Below are 15,756 nucleotides of genomic sequence, written 5' to 3'. Positions count from 1 at the left end.
ATATAAAATAAATAAATAAATGGGAAAAAAAAGGTCATTCTTATCTTGTCCTCATTTTCTAAGGGCATTATGGCTTGGTATCAACATAAAACCAATGACATATATTCTAAATTATTTAAAATTCAGATTATTTGTTTTTTTTTCTCAAGTGATGGGAATTGTTAAGATTGAATTAAAGATCCACTCCCCCTGCATTCCCAGGAATGATGATATAATAAAGGGCACAAGAAGGAAATTCTTTGTTCCCTTATATGTAAAACTTTATGAAATGAACATGTTTATTCATCAAGTTGTGTTCACTGAAAACTTAAGTACTAATTGACATCTCAAAAATTATCTAAATATTGCAGAATAAAAAAAAGTCATCAGAAATGTCTGTGGGATTACCACAGGGCAAGATTTAAAACAACTTATTTAAATTGGCAAACCCTCTCCACTAAAACATGCTCTGCCAAACATCCTTATTTACTTTTTCCTCTCTAAGAGATTTGTGAATTAATTACATCTGTTTACCATTCTTTTCCTGATGTGAATATTTAAATTGCATCACATTCCCAGTGTGCTTTTTAGTTACAGAAGTAAAAAAAACTCTGAAAAACTCTCTATATCTAATGTCTTGTCATTATAAACAAATAATATTTGCAAAGAACTGTGAAAAGTTAGATGGATAAAATGATGTTAATACATTGAGTTACAGAAGCAAGACACAGATAAAACAAGCAACATAACAACGAAGGGCATCTCTTAGGGTATCAGGGTAGGAGATGGACAAATAATAAACATTTAATTATTTTCATGTTTAATAAGGAATTAATCTTTTGGTTGCAGAAATTGAAGAATGGGTCATAAAAAAGAAATTAGAAAGCAGTCCTTGAAAGACATCTGAATCTGAAATATACTGAGTCATTGGAGAACTTTCCACCCTGGAAACATTAAAATTTGGATAATCAAGAACCATTTGGGCTGACTCAAAATGATGAATTTTTTAAGTGTTAAATTAGATAAGGTATGTTATGTGCTTTAGAGTTTTGAGTACATAGTAAATATTCTGTACATGTATTTTCTATCATATATATATATAAGACTGCAGATATAGTTCAGGATTTTGCTAGCAAGGGCAAAACTCTGGAGTTTCAATGTTACTCTTTAAGAACTAGAGGTATCTTTACCTCTCCCCATATACAGAAATTAGCTCAAAATGGATTAAAGACTTGAATGTGAGACCTGAAATTACAAAAATTCTAGAAGAAAACCTAAGAAAATCTCATCTGGACATTGGCTTAGGCAAAAAAAAAAAAAAAAAAAAATCTATGACTAATACCTCAAAGCAAATGCAATAAAACCAGAAATAAACACATGTGACTTCATTAAACTCTGTTCTTATCAACAGAGTAAATAGACAATCTCTAAAATGGGAGAAAATATTTACAAACTGTACATCTGACATAATCTGACAAAGAACTAATATGCAGAATTTACAAGGAACTCAAATAACAAGAAAAAATAACCCATTAGGAAATGGGCAAAGGACACTAAAAAGTGGACAAATAAACATTTTTTGAAAGTAAACATACAAATGGCCATCAAATATATGAAAACATGCTTAACATCACGAACATCAGAGAAACACAAATTAAACTACAATGAGATACCATCTTACTCTAGTCAGAATGGCCATTATTAAAAAGTAAAAAAAAATAAATAAAAACAATAAATGTTGGCATGGATGTTGTGAAAAGGCAACACTTATGTACTACAGGTGGGAACATAAATTAGTACAACTTGTATGGAAACAATTATGAAGATTTCTCAAAGAACTGAAGTAGATCTACCATTTGATCCAGCAATCCACTACAGGGGTGTAGGATGAAAAATAATCTAAATGGTACTTTATACACTAATCAGGTGAGGGCTATACAAAAAGCCCAGAGTTAACCCCTGTGTAATATATCCATGTAACAAATCTGGACATGTACCTCACAAATCTATGCAAATAATTTAACTAAAGAAATAGGAAACCATTATGCAACCATTAATGTATGCATTAATGCATTTATGGGGTACAATGTGCTAATTTTATATACAATTTGGAATGCTTACATCAAACTGGTTAAAATAGCATTCACCTCATTTACTTAATTATTGTTAAAACATTTATACTCTACACTTAATAGATTTGACATGTACCCTTGCAATATGCACCATAGGTGTGGTCCCACCGATTACCCTCCCTCCATCCAACTTCCTTCTTCCCCTCCCCCAGCTCTTCCCTCCTTCATCCTGGGCTATAGTTGTGTTTTATCATTCATATGGAAGTGTGGGTGATTATATATTGGTTTCATAATAGTACTGAGCACATTGGATACTTTTTCTTCCATTCTTAAAATACTTTACTAAGAAGAATATGTTCCAGCTCCATTCATGTAAATATAAAAGAGGTAAAGTCTCCATATTTTTTTAAAGCCTGAATAATATTCCATGGTATTAATTTACCACAATTTGTTAATCCATTCCACAAAATATTACTCCATTAATAACATTTGTTAATCCAAGTGTTAATCCTCTTGGGCTTCCTCCATGAATTGGCAATTATGAATTGGGCTGCAGTAGAGATTCTGGTGCAAATATCTTTGTTGTAAAGTGATTTTTGTCTTCTGTATACCTAGGAGAGGAATTGCAGGATTGAATAGCAGGTCTACTTTTAGATCCCAAAGCGTTCTCCACACTTCTTTCCAAAAGGAACATATTAGCTTGCATTCTCACCAGCAATGCAGATATGTTCCCTTTTCTCCACATCCATGCCAAAATTTGTAGTTTGGGGATTTTGTTATGTGGGCTGCTCTTACTGGAGTTAGATGATATCTCAAAGTGGTTTTCATTTACATTTCTCTGATGATTAAAAATGATGAGCATTTTCTCATGTGTCTGTAGGCCATCGCCTGTCTTTTTCAGAAAAGCTTCTGTTCAAGCTTCTTGCCCACAATGAAATGGGATAACTTGCTCTTTTCTTATTAATAAGTTTGAGTTCTCTGTGGATTCTGGTTATCAAACCTTTGTTAATCCATTCCACAAACCTTTGTCAGAAATATAACCTGCAAATATCCTCTCACATTCTGAGGGCTGTCTGTTTGCTTTACTTACTGTTTTCATGGCTGTGCAGAAGCTTTTTAGTTTGATCAGATCCCAGTAATGTATTTTTGGTATTGCTTCAATTACCCAAGAGGTCCTCCTCATAAAGTATTTTCCCAGGCCAATTTCTTCAAATGTTTCCCCTGTACTCTCTCCAAGTATCTTTATAGTTTCATGTCTTAAGTTTAAATCTTTTATCCAGTGAGAATCAATTATTGTTAATGGTGAAAGGTGTGTGTCTAGTTTCAGTCTTCTACAAGTTGCTAGCTAATTCACCCAGTGCCATTTGTTAAATAGGGAATCTTTCTTTCAATTTGTGTTTTTGATAGGCTTATCAAAGATCAAATGACAATAAGTGTCTGGGTTTATCTCTTGGTTCTCTATTCTGTTCCATCCATCTATCTCTCTATTTTTGTGCCAGTATCATGCTGTTTTGATCACTATAGATTTATAGTATAGATTGAAGTCTGGTAGCTTGATTCCTCTTGATTTGTTTTTATTTCTGAGTAATGTCTTGGCTATTTGAGGTTTTTTTCTGATTCTATATAAAACAAAGTACTATTTTTTCCAGGTCTTGAAAGTATGAGAGTGGTGCTTTAATAGGGATTGCATTAAATCTGTAGATTGCTTTGGGTAGTATGAACATTTTGACAATATTGATTCTTCTCAGCCATGAGCATGGTATGTTTTTCCACTTGTTAACATCTTCAGCTGTCTCTTTCCCCTGAGTTTCATAGTTCTCTTTATACAGATCTTTCATGTCCTTTGTTAGGTAAATTCCCAGATATTTCATCTTTTTTGGCACTACTGTAAAAGGAATAGAGCAGGGATGTTGGGTTTGGTTGGGTTTTTGTTGGGTTTTATTGCCTTGTCTATATTGTCAGCTTGACTATTGTTGGTATATATAAAAGCTACTGATTTGTGAGCATTGATTTTTGTCCCGAGATGCTGTTGTATTCCTTGATTACTTCTAAGAGTTTTGTAGTTGAGTCCCTGAGATTTTCCAGGTATAGGATCATATCATCTGTGAATTGTGAGAGTTTGATCTCCTCGGACCCTATTTAAATATCCTTGATCACCTTCTTTGGCCTGATTGTGATGGCTAAGACTTCCATTACTATGTTGAATAGCAGTGGAGATAGTGGATATCCTTGCTTAGTACCTGATGGGAGTGGAAATGTTTTCAATTTTACTCTATTGAATATGATATTGGCAGTGGGTTTGCTGTATATGGCTTCTATCAGTTTAAGAAATGTCCCTTCTATGCCTATTTTCTTAAGTGTTCTGATCATGAAAGGATGCTAGATACTATCAAAGGCCTTTTCTGCATCAATTGATAGAATCATATGGTCTTAGTTTTTTATTTTGTTTAGGTTATATATTATATTTCTAGACTTACATATGTTGAACCAACCTTGAGACCCTGAGATATAACCCTCTTGGTCATGGTGTATAATTTGTTTGATGTGTAGCTGGATTCTGTTTGCTAGGATCTTATTGAATATTTTTTCATCTATATTAATTAAAGATATTGGTCTATAATTTTCTTTCATCGTTGGGTCTTTTCCTTGTTTGGGGATCAGGGTGATATTTGCTTTGTAGAATGTGTTAGGAAGTATTCTTTTTCTGTTTTTGGAAAAGCTTATTTAACATAGGTACTAGTTCCTCTTTAAAGGTTTGGTAGAATTCTGATGTAAAGCCATCTTGTCCCAGACTTTTCTTTTTTGGGGAGATATTGTATAGTTGTTGCTATTTCAGTACTTGATATAGGTCTATTCAACATTTCTAATTCTTTCTGGCTGAGTCAAGGAAGGTGGAATGTTTCCAGGTATTGCTCTATTTCATCCAGATTTTCATATTTCTGAGAATAGAGTTTTTTATAGTATTCATTAAGGATTTTTTGAATTTGTGAGGTGTCTATTGTTATTTTGCCTTTATCATTTCTGATTGATGATATTAGGGATTTTACTTTTCTGTTTCTGGTTAGGTTAGCCAAAGGTTTATCAATTTTGCTAATCTTTAAAAAAAACAACTTTCTGATTTGTTGATCCTTTGAATGATTCTTTCGTTTTCAATTTCATTTAATTCTGCTATAATTTTGGTTATTTCTTTTCTTCTGCTGGGTTTGGGGTTTGAATGTTCTTCCTTTTCCAGTTGCTTGAGAAAGCCCATTCAGTTATTGACTTCTTTTCTTTCCATTATCTTGAGGAAGGCTTGCAATGCTATAAATTTCTCTCTTAGGACTGCCTTTGCAGTATCCCAGTGGTTCTGATAATTCATGTCTTCATTGTTGTTTTGTTCTAAAAACTTGGTAATTTCCTTCTTAATCTTGTCTATGACCCAGCTATCATTCAACGTAAGGATATTTAGTTTCCATATCTTTGTTTGAGTACGAAGATTCCTGATGTTGTTGAGTTCAACTTTTATTCTGTGATGGTCCAAGAAAATATAAGGAATAATTTCTATTCTTTTAAATTTGTTGAGGTTAGACTTGTGGCCTAAGATGTGATAAATTTTGAAGGTTGTTCCATGAGCTAAGGAGAAGAATGTGTATTCAGTTTTGTTAGGATGAAATGTTCTGTAGATGCCTGTTAAGTCCATATGTGGTAGGGTCAAGTTTAAGTCCACTATTTCTTTTTTAGTTTATTCTTGGAGGATCTATCCAGTACTGCCAAAGAGGTGTTAAAATCTCTGACTATTGTGGTACAGGAAGATATCAAATTGTTCATATCTGTTAGGGTCTCCTTTATAAATTGAGGAACATTCTGGATGGGAGTATACATATTAATAATTGAAATCTTTTCATGTTGAGTGTTTCCATTGAGAAATATGAAGTGACCGTCCTGATCTTTCCTTATCTTTGTTGGTTTAAAATCTATTGTATCTATGAATAAAATTGTAACCCCTGCTTTTTTGTGATTTCCATTTGCCTGAATTATAGATGTCCTTCCCTTCACCATGAATCTATTTGTATACTTTAAAGTAAGATGATATTCTTGTATGCAGCAGATATCTGGTCTGAGTTTATGCATCCAGTCAGCCAGCCAGTGCCTTTTTAGAGGAAAATTTACACCGTTCACATTAATTGAGAGAATTGATAAGCCTGGTAGTGTTTTGGCTGTCAAGTTTTTCGAATGTCCAGGGGACATTTTTAATAATTTCACCACTGTGGATGTTGGTTTTTTTTTTTAATTAAATTATAGCTGTGTATATTAATGCAGTCATGGGGTACAGTGTGCTGGTTTTATATGCAATTTGAAATACTTTCATCAAACTGGTTAACATAGCCTTCATGGCATCCTCTTAGTTATTGTTTTAAGACATTTATATTCTACATTTAGAAAGATTCACATATACCCCTGTAAGATGAACCATAGGTATAGTCCCACCAAACGCCCTCCCTGCACTCATCCCCCCCTTTTCCTCTTTCCCCATATTCTTGGGCTATAATTGGGTTATCTTTCATATGAAAGCTATAAATTAGTTTCATAGTAGGACTGAGTACATTGGATACTTTTTCTTCCATTCCTGAGATACTTTGCTAAGAAGAATATGTTCCAGCTCCATCCATGTAAACATGAAGGAGGTAAAGACTCCATCTTTCTTTAAGGCTGCATAATATTCCATAGTGTACATATACCACAATTTATTGATCCATTCATGGGTTGATGGGTAAAAAATATGGAATGCGTCACGAATTTGAGTGTCATCCTTTCACAAGAGCCATGCTAATCTTCTCTGTATAGTTCCAATTTTAGTATATGTGCTGCTGAAGTGAGCATGGATGTTGGATTTTGTTCAAAAATCTCTGTGTGAGTTTACTTTGGTGGTAGAGCATTGTGCTGGTCATTGTGGAACATGGGTCTGAGAATATCCTGGAAATCTGGTTTAGTTATGGCAAATTTCTTCAACATGTGTATGTCATTAAAGTATTTGATTTCTCCATCACTAATACAACTCAGTTTAGCTGGATGAAGGATCTTAGACTGAAAGTTGTTTTGTTTTAGGAGATTAAAAGTTGATGACCATCCTCTTCTGGCTTGAAAAGTTTCAGCTGAGAGATTTGCAATCATTATAATATTCTTCCCCTTGTAGGTTATGATTTTCTTACTTCTGCTTGCAGAATTTTCTTCTTCATCTTACTTTGGCAAAGTTAATCACAATGTGTCTAGGAGATGCTTTATTTGGATTGAGTCATGCTGGGATTCTGAAACTGTCTGCTATCTGAATTTTAGTATCTCTTGCCATGCTGGGGAAGTTATCCATTCTGTCTTGGAGTAGACCATCAGGGCCTTTAGGACCATCCTCTTCTCCTTCAGGGCTTTCTGAAAGTGAATGTTCTCTCTTTTGTCATGGTCCCATGACTCTCTCAGGGAATGATTTATTTTTGCTCTACACTTCTCTTTCTCTTTGAGTGCTTGGAAGCATTCAAAAGCTTTGTCTTCAATGTCAGACATTTTTCTTCTGCCTGCTCCATTCTGTTACTGAGGGAGTCTACTGTATTTCTCAGTTCTTTGAGGTCTGCAATTTCTTGCCTCCCTGTGTCTAAATCTTCAGAGATTTTGTCTTTGAATTCATTGATTTCTTGATTATTAATATTGATAATCAATTTCTTGATTCATTGATTTCTTCTTAAATTTCTAATTCCAACTTCCATTCTATTAATCTTATTTGCCATCCATATTCTGAACTTGATTTCTGACATCTCAGCCATTTGTTTATGAATGGCATCTTCTATTGTATCTCCTTTGTTGTTCCTTGGGGGAATTGATCTACTCTGATTAGTCATGTTGCCAGAGTTTTTCTGCTGATTCTGCTCCATGATTATTTTTCACAGCTTGGCTGGAGAAGCTGGTAAGGTGAAATTGAATTGAGGGCTCCTGAAGTTGTAATTAACCAGTCATTTACCAAAGTTGGGACTGGTGACTGTAGATGGCTTTTCACATGTCTTGCTCAGTGCTGTAGCCTGAGGTTCTGAGGACCTGCTTGGTTTGATGGGACTAGGTGGCTCTGTCTTGTTTTCAGCTAGTCTCTATCTAATTCTAGTGAATCAGTGGCTTTGGGCTGAAATCTCAGCTGTGGAGAAATACAAGCAACTAAGACACTCCGCCCCCCAAGGGCAACAACTGGAACAGGATAGTCAGATCCTCCCTCTACAACACAATCAGATCTCAACCTTGGAGGGTCCCTGAGGGACCAGCCCAGGTCAAGATTCCAAACCAGTTGTCCCAGTCAGCACAATTACTGATCAAGCGGGAGAGATCAAATACTCTCCAGCTATTAAACAGCAGGAGTCCACTGGCAGCTAAATGTGACTTACTCCAATACTCTGTGGAGCCAGAGAGGCCCGTCAAGCAAAAGAGTTAGTCCAGGGGAGCTGGCACCTCCTTCTCCACCGTGTACCTCCTTCATGCTCAGTCACAGGGAACCTCACAGGGCTGCGTCCTAGTTCCCTCCAATAAGCAAATGCACCAGGGATTTGCGCCTGCCAGAGTCAAAGGAGGATCAATGTTTCCTCGGCCAGGCCTCCACATTCTTCCAGTAGCTGGCAGGGGGAGCTGAACCCTGTATCCCTCAGGTGCTTAATGAAAACTAGGGAGTGTTCCACTTGAGTTTGTTCCAAGCCAGGGGTTAATGATGCAGCAAGTGTTTGTCTCCCTCAGAGACCATGCCCCTGCCCCAGCCGCACTGCTCCTCTGGTACCTAGGCTCCTCTGGCTCCCTCTGGCAGTCCACATAATTGGGGAGGTGAGTCTCTAAAATTTGACCCCTGCAGGATTGTACTACTAATGCTGCTATGTGACAGGTGCCACTCTCTTAGGGGAGGAAATTGACTCTTATCCTCTTTGGGATGGGTTTTGTACCTGAATGACATGCAGTTATCAATCTTCTTTCTCAATTCAGTTCCCAACCTTCACCTTTATTGGGTTCTTTCTGGCCATTATCTCTCCCTCTGGATGGGAACTTCTCTTGAAAGCTGGGTCTAGTCAGCCATCTTCCCTTCCCTTCCCTCCAGAACCATTATGGTTTTTGAACAATGAGTAGATATGTAAAAAATGGGTATCAGGAAAATTAAATTATCCTGCTGTGCTGTTGCAATACAGTGGTCAAGACTCGATGGAGATGAGAACATGAACAGGGATTGCAGCTGAGGGAATGCGGAACAAATGCTGGAGACATTTGAATGTCATGGAAAGGTAGCCAATTTAGTAAATATTTATAGCATCTGCTGCAGAAGCCCTGTTCATTCTAGATCCTGGAGATAAAATAATGAGAAGGATATCTTTTTTCTCAAAATTCCTATGTAACTACAATAATGTACACCCTAAGTCAAATTACTTCTGCTTCAGGTTTTCCATCTGTAAAATGGGAACAGAAAGAGACTCTTTCTTGTAGGGCTACTGCAAGAATTAAGTAAATTATCTAGGAAAGAACTCTGGATAAAACTTTGGAGATTCATATATATATCCATATGTATATATATGTATTTGTAGCTTTTATTTTTATTGTTACAGAAAAAATGTGGGTACAGATAAGGCAGAAAAGTCCCCAGAAGAGAAAATCAGAAATGATTAGAAATGAAGAATTCAGATGCCACAATGCAAATGCTAAAGCTAGAGTGATAATAAGGGTCAGTGGTGGAAATGCCTTACAGAAGTGGGGGTAAGAAATAGAAAATTAAAGGGAGACTTGAAACACATCAAATGGTCTAATGCACTTGGCAGCTGGCCACTTTGTGAAAATGCATTTTCAAGCTATTGGTTCAATCCCCAAACACACTCAGGAAACTCTTAGTCACTGTTGCCCACAGTGTGTCATTATCTGGAGACTGTAGAGCCTATTCTTGAAGAGCACTTAGGTTTGTTAAAGTTTCTCCCTGGTCAAATACCAATAATAAAAAGTTATATCCTTAGGTCTTAAATTTTATGCTAGAATCTCTGGCTATAAGACTTACCAAGAGCACCTAAATATTTCCCTTTGCTTGATTAAACTTCTGACAGCGTTCTTTCTGATTGTAGTTGCTGATCCTTTTCGTAGAGCATTACTTTAGAAAATTTGTAATTGGAAATTCTTTCTCTGCCCCTCTGAGATGTATGTAAATTGGTTTAAGAACCTCTTGCCAGTTTTATTTTTCTCTCAGTTACTGTGTGAGGGAGAGAGCCTAATTTCAGTAGGTGCCTTATTCCCAGTTGTAAAACTACTTCCTGTCATGAAGATACAAAAAAATTTACTTTTCCTTTGGGTAAAGCCAATTAGTAAACACAGATGGATGGCTTGTCTTCAGTCTCACCATCTCAGTGGTTAAATATCCACCTGATGTTTGTTTCAGTGGAGTTGAGTTTAGAGTGTAGTTCTGTTCTCTCCCTCCTGTAGCCATAGCCTTGAATAAAATCTTTCTACCTGTTTAACTTTTTCTGATGAAATGTTTGCTTTGACAGACTTTATGTGCTCTCATCTAATATCTGATATCCTCTGACACCTCATAGTTATTCAAGTCCCTTTGAAACTGAACATTGTAAACAATTATTAATCAAGACTGTAGAATTGGTAACACTTCAGGCATAACTTTCCCAATAAGAAGTGATGAAAATAAACCCAGAGTCCTAGAGCACTGAACTTTTGGAAAATTACTAATATGCATATTTTAAAAAACAATTCCCTAAGACTCGATAACTATGTATTTATTTATTATAACAATACTTTCTTCAAATTTATCTTTTTATTGTCCAATTATTCATAGCATGCCTTTATATGCATATATTCAGAAAGAAAATTGTCTCTTCACTTTTTCTTTCTTTTTTTTTTTTTTTACTTGTGTTTAGTTTAGTTTAACTGATATATTAGTTTATCAAACCTTTTATTGGGCATCATGAAGATTGAAAACTTATTGATTAACTGAATTTTTTCCACCTAGTGTTTAAGGAAACAGTTATATGTTTCTGCTAGTCCATTGGAAAATCTATACTGTTAGACTGTCTTGAAAATGTTCTTCTCTTAGCAGCTGAATCATTTCCTTTGCAACCTGATCATTTATTTTGATGATTGATATCACAGTGGCATGTGAATTTAGTAGATCTTATAATATAAATCTGTCACTGGCATGCTGCATCTTGTCTGCACACTGTAGTTTAGTACATTTAATGTTCACAGAGCATTGTTAATTAATTTTCAGAAGTTGTTTTTACCATTTTGTTTTTATGATGCAATGTTTTCTGTTCTTTGAGCTATTTGCACATTTATGTATTTCACTGCCACATTTCCATTTTGAAGAGATGCATCTTAGTCTCTGAATATCTGTGCCCTCTGTTTGCTGTTGTTTTTGTAGTTAACAAGATTAGGCTGTTCTGAACTTGCATAAACAAAGATAGTAGAAAATAAGAGTCACCAACAAACTTTTTCTCCAAATATGTGTTTTTCTTTGAGTCTTTGCTCTATTAGTGGCTTCATTTGTAAAGAGTTTGGAGATCACTTAGACCTGCCATTCGATCCTTCAATTCTTCTACTAAAATTACCAATTAATCCTCCTATTTTTCTACTAGGTATATATCCAGAAGACCAAAAATCACTTTATAACAAAGACAATTGCACCAGAATGTTTATTGCAGCCCAATTCATAATTGCTAAGTCATAAAAGAAGCCCAAGTGCCCATTGACCCTTGAATGGATTAATAAATTGTGGTATATGTACACCATGGAATATGGAACCTTCAAAGAAGATGGAGACTTTACCTCTTTTATGTTTACATGGATGGAGCTGAAACATATTCTTCTTAGCAAAGTATTTCAAGAATGCAAGAAAAATTATCTAATGTACTTAGCCTTACTATGAAACCAATTTATGAACACCTTCACTTCCATGAATGCATAACCCAACTACAGCCCAAGATGAAGGGAAAAGAGGAGCGGGAGGGGAAGGGAGGGGGGAGGATGGGTAGTAGGAGTGTAAATAGTGGGACCATACCTATGGTGCATTTTACAAAGGTTCATGTTAAATCTACTAAGTGTAGAATATAAATGTCTTAACACAATAACTAAGGAGATGTGGTGAAGGCTATGTTAACCAGTTTTATGAAAGTATTTCAAATTGTATATAAAACCAGCACATTATACCTCATAATTGCATTATTGTACACAGCTATGATTTAATAAAAAAAAAAAAATAGCCAGGCATTGTGGCAGGCGCCTGCAGTTCCAGTTTCTTGGGAGGCTAAGGCAAGAGGATCACTTGAGCCCAAGAGTTTGAGGTTGATGCGAGCTATGATGCCATGGCACTCTATCAAGAGGCAATGAAGTGAGACTCTGTCTCAAAAAAGAAAAAAAGAAGAAGTGGCTTCGTTTTTTTTCCTCCTATAAAGTAAAGGAAGGAAAAAATGATCATTGCTGTTACAACATTTCAACATCAAATAGGTTCTGTTCCTGACCTTCATTGGCTATTAGCTATATGACCTCAGAAAATTCCAAAGTTTTCAGTATGAGTTTATTTATGAAGGAAAAAATTGATGAAGTCATTTATATTGAACATGTAGCAATAGGGCTAGGCCCTCAAAAATGTTAATTCTGCCTTTTGGGGGAAAGAGGTAACTAGAACCTGTGAGAAAATTATTAAATGGTCTTATCTCCAAGTTGCTCAGCCATCTCCATCCTGAAATTAATGATGAAAAACTGATGCAGCAATGAAAAGTTGGTTACCCAAGTTTGAGAGTGTGTCGAATGACAAAGGTATGTTAGCTTCACCTCTACCCAACAAGTATATGACTTGTAACACAGCACCGAATCGATGACTGTGTCACCATTAAATATCAGTTGTCACAATGAGTTCATTACACAGTTCCCCAGGGAACACCTGAAGCTGTGAAACCTTTGGCAGGTCAGAAGCAGCTCCCTCCTGAGCAGGATTTTGGCTGAAAGAAAGGAAACACTGTCACTCCTCTGAATAGAAATGACACACACTGAATTACTTTAACCAAGACCGCCAGGCCAGCATAATCGAGTGAGGACATGTGTCATCATCACTCCTGGAAAATTAACCACAGCTACACAATTCTGTGACCAAGAGCAAGCTACTCACTCTCTAGAGAATATTTTGGAAAACATAATTGCCATTCTAAGTATTGTAACTATTTTTTCCCAAAAAAGGAGAATTAGAATAAAAACTTTACAAATTTATGGGAGAGATGATGAATATTTAGAATGGCCAATTATTAATCATAGCCTTTCCTTTTATTTTCATTATTTTCTTAGGTGTCATACTGCCCAAATAATGTTTTCTTCCTTTATTTGGTTATGTTGTGTTATCTTTTTATATATTCTGCCCAAGTAATATGTTTTCTTCCTTTATTTGGTTACGTTGTATTATCTTTTTATGTATTCTGATTTTCTTATATTTTATGAAAATTTATATGTTCTTAAGGAATATTTGTAATTTCCTTTTCTTTAATGACTAATATTTTGCTGTTAGTTTAAACTGGCTTTCTCCATTTTCTGAAAGTATGTCCATTTTTTTTTTTTATCTTAGAAATTAATGAGGTACATATGATAAGCCACATAGTTTGCTTTTGGAAGGTTAAAGTTGGTGTTTAAGTGTGTCCTTAGGAAGTGTGCAATACATGTAAAATGTATGTGTTAGGTGGGAATTTACCCAAACCTTTTCCTCTTCCTTCCCTACTTGATTTTCATTGAGTTTTTCTCTCATATAAACATGTAAGTGTTAATCTACTAGTTCCAATTTAGTACTGAGTACGTATGATAACTTGTTTTTCTATTCTTGTGATACTTCCTTTAGGAGAATGTTCTCTAATTCCATCCAGGTTGTTACAAAAGATACAGAATCTCCATCTATTTTATGACTGAATAATATTCCATGTTATGCATATTACAAAAAGTATTAATCTACTCATGTATTGAAGGGCACTCATGTATTAAGGGTTGTTTCTACATCTTTGCAATTGTGAATTAAGCTTCTATAAATACTTGAGTGCAAGTGTCTTCATGATAAAACATCTTTTTTTCTTTAGGGTATGTACCCATCAGTGAGATTGCTGTATCTAATGGTCAGTCTGCTTTTAGTTCTTTTAGGAATCTCCATACTACTTTCTATAGAGGATGTACTGGTTTGCAGTAGCATCAACAATGTATGAATGTTCCTTTCTTTCTACATCCATGCTAGCATCTGTTTCTTTGGGACCTTAAGATGCATGCCATTCTCACTAGGGTTAGGTGATATCTCCTTGTGGTTTCGATTTGCCTTTCTCTGATGATTAGGAAGAATGAGCATTTTCCCATGTGTTTGTTGGCCATTAATCACCATTATAAGAAGGGTTTCTGTTCATGTCTCTTGGCCAGTTTTTAACAGGATCATTTGAAATGTTCTTGTTGATTTGCTGGATTCTTTGTAGACTCTGGTTAGTAGTGCTTTATTGAGTGTGTAGCATGCAAATATCTTCTCCCATTTGGTAGACTGCCTCTTTGCTTTGTTGATTGCGTCCCATTCATGTCCCATTTTAACTTGATCATGTTCCATTCATTTGTTTTTCTTGTTGCTGAGATTACTTTTGAGATTTTCTTCATAAATTATCTCCCAGGCTGATATAATTAAGAATTTTTCCCTTAATTTCTTCTAGATTTTTTTTTATACTTTCATGTCTTATGTTAAATCTTTTATCCATCATGAGTGAATTTTTGTGAGCAGTGAGAGGTTTGGGTCTTGTTTCAATCTTTTACATGGCAGCTAACCATTCTTCTAACACTATTTATTGAGTAGGGATTCTTTCCCCCACTGTACGCTTTTGTTTGCCTTGTCAAAGATTGGATGGCAATATGAGGTTGGTTTCACCTCTAGGTTGGCTTTTCTGTCCCATAGGTTCGTGTCTTTAATTTTCGTGCAGGTACCATGCTTTTTTCATCACTATCAACTTGTAATATGACCTTGAAGTCTGGTAAAATGATGCCTCTGGATTTGTTTTTATTTTGTAAAATTATATTTGTTTTTTTCTTTCTGATTCCATGCAAAATGTAGAACTATATTTTAATATCTGCAAAATATGATATTGGTATTTTAGTGAGGATTACATTGAATCTGTAGATTACTTTGGGTAGTACATATATTTTAACCCTGTTAATTCTTCTGAATCACGAGCATGATATGTTCTATCTGTCAACATCCTTTGCTATTTCTTCTGTTTTGTAGTTCTCTCTATAGATACTCCTCACATCTTTGGTTAAAAACTTTACAGGGTATCAATGCTACTGTGAAGGGCGTTGTGTCTTTAATTTGATTCTCAGTATGACTGTTGTTGGTGTATATGAAAGCTACTCACTTGTGTATATCCTGATACATTACTCTATTTGTTTATTAATTCCAGGACTTTCTTGATTAAGTCCTTGGGATTTTCTAGGTATAAGATTATATCATCACCAAAGAGTGATGGTTTGGCCTCCTCTGTACCCATTTGGATATGCTTGACAAGCTTCTCTTGTCTGATTGCTTTGGCTAGGACTTCTAGCACTATGTTGAATAGTACCAGTGATAATGGACATCTTTGTATGGTTCCAGTTCTAAGCAAGAATAGTTTCAGATTTTTTCTATTCAATATGATATTGGCTGTTGCTTTGTCAGAGATGGCTTCCA

General features: G+C 35.4%; 1 non-coding gene across 1 annotated transcript; it reads right to left on the bottom strand.

Annotated features, from left to right (window-relative positions):
- Nucleotides 1-6,804: 6,804 nt before the first annotated feature.
- LOC111725924 lies at nt 6,805-6,911 on the bottom strand. The gene has a single exon (XR_002773862.1). It is a non-coding gene; the product is annotated as a U6 spliceosomal RNA (small nuclear RNA).
- Nucleotides 6,912-15,756: the final 8,845 nt, after the last annotated feature.

This window comes from Otolemur garnettii, unplaced genomic scaffold, assembly GCF_000181295.1.
Source record: "Otolemur garnettii isolate 467f Iridium unplaced genomic scaffold, OtoGar3 scaffold00002, whole genome shotgun sequence".
Lineage (NCBI taxonomy): Eukaryota > Metazoa > Chordata > Mammalia > Primates > Galagidae > Otolemur > Otolemur garnettii.
Note: the sequence above shows the minus strand (reverse complement) of the source record. Positions and strands in the feature narration are given on the sequence as shown.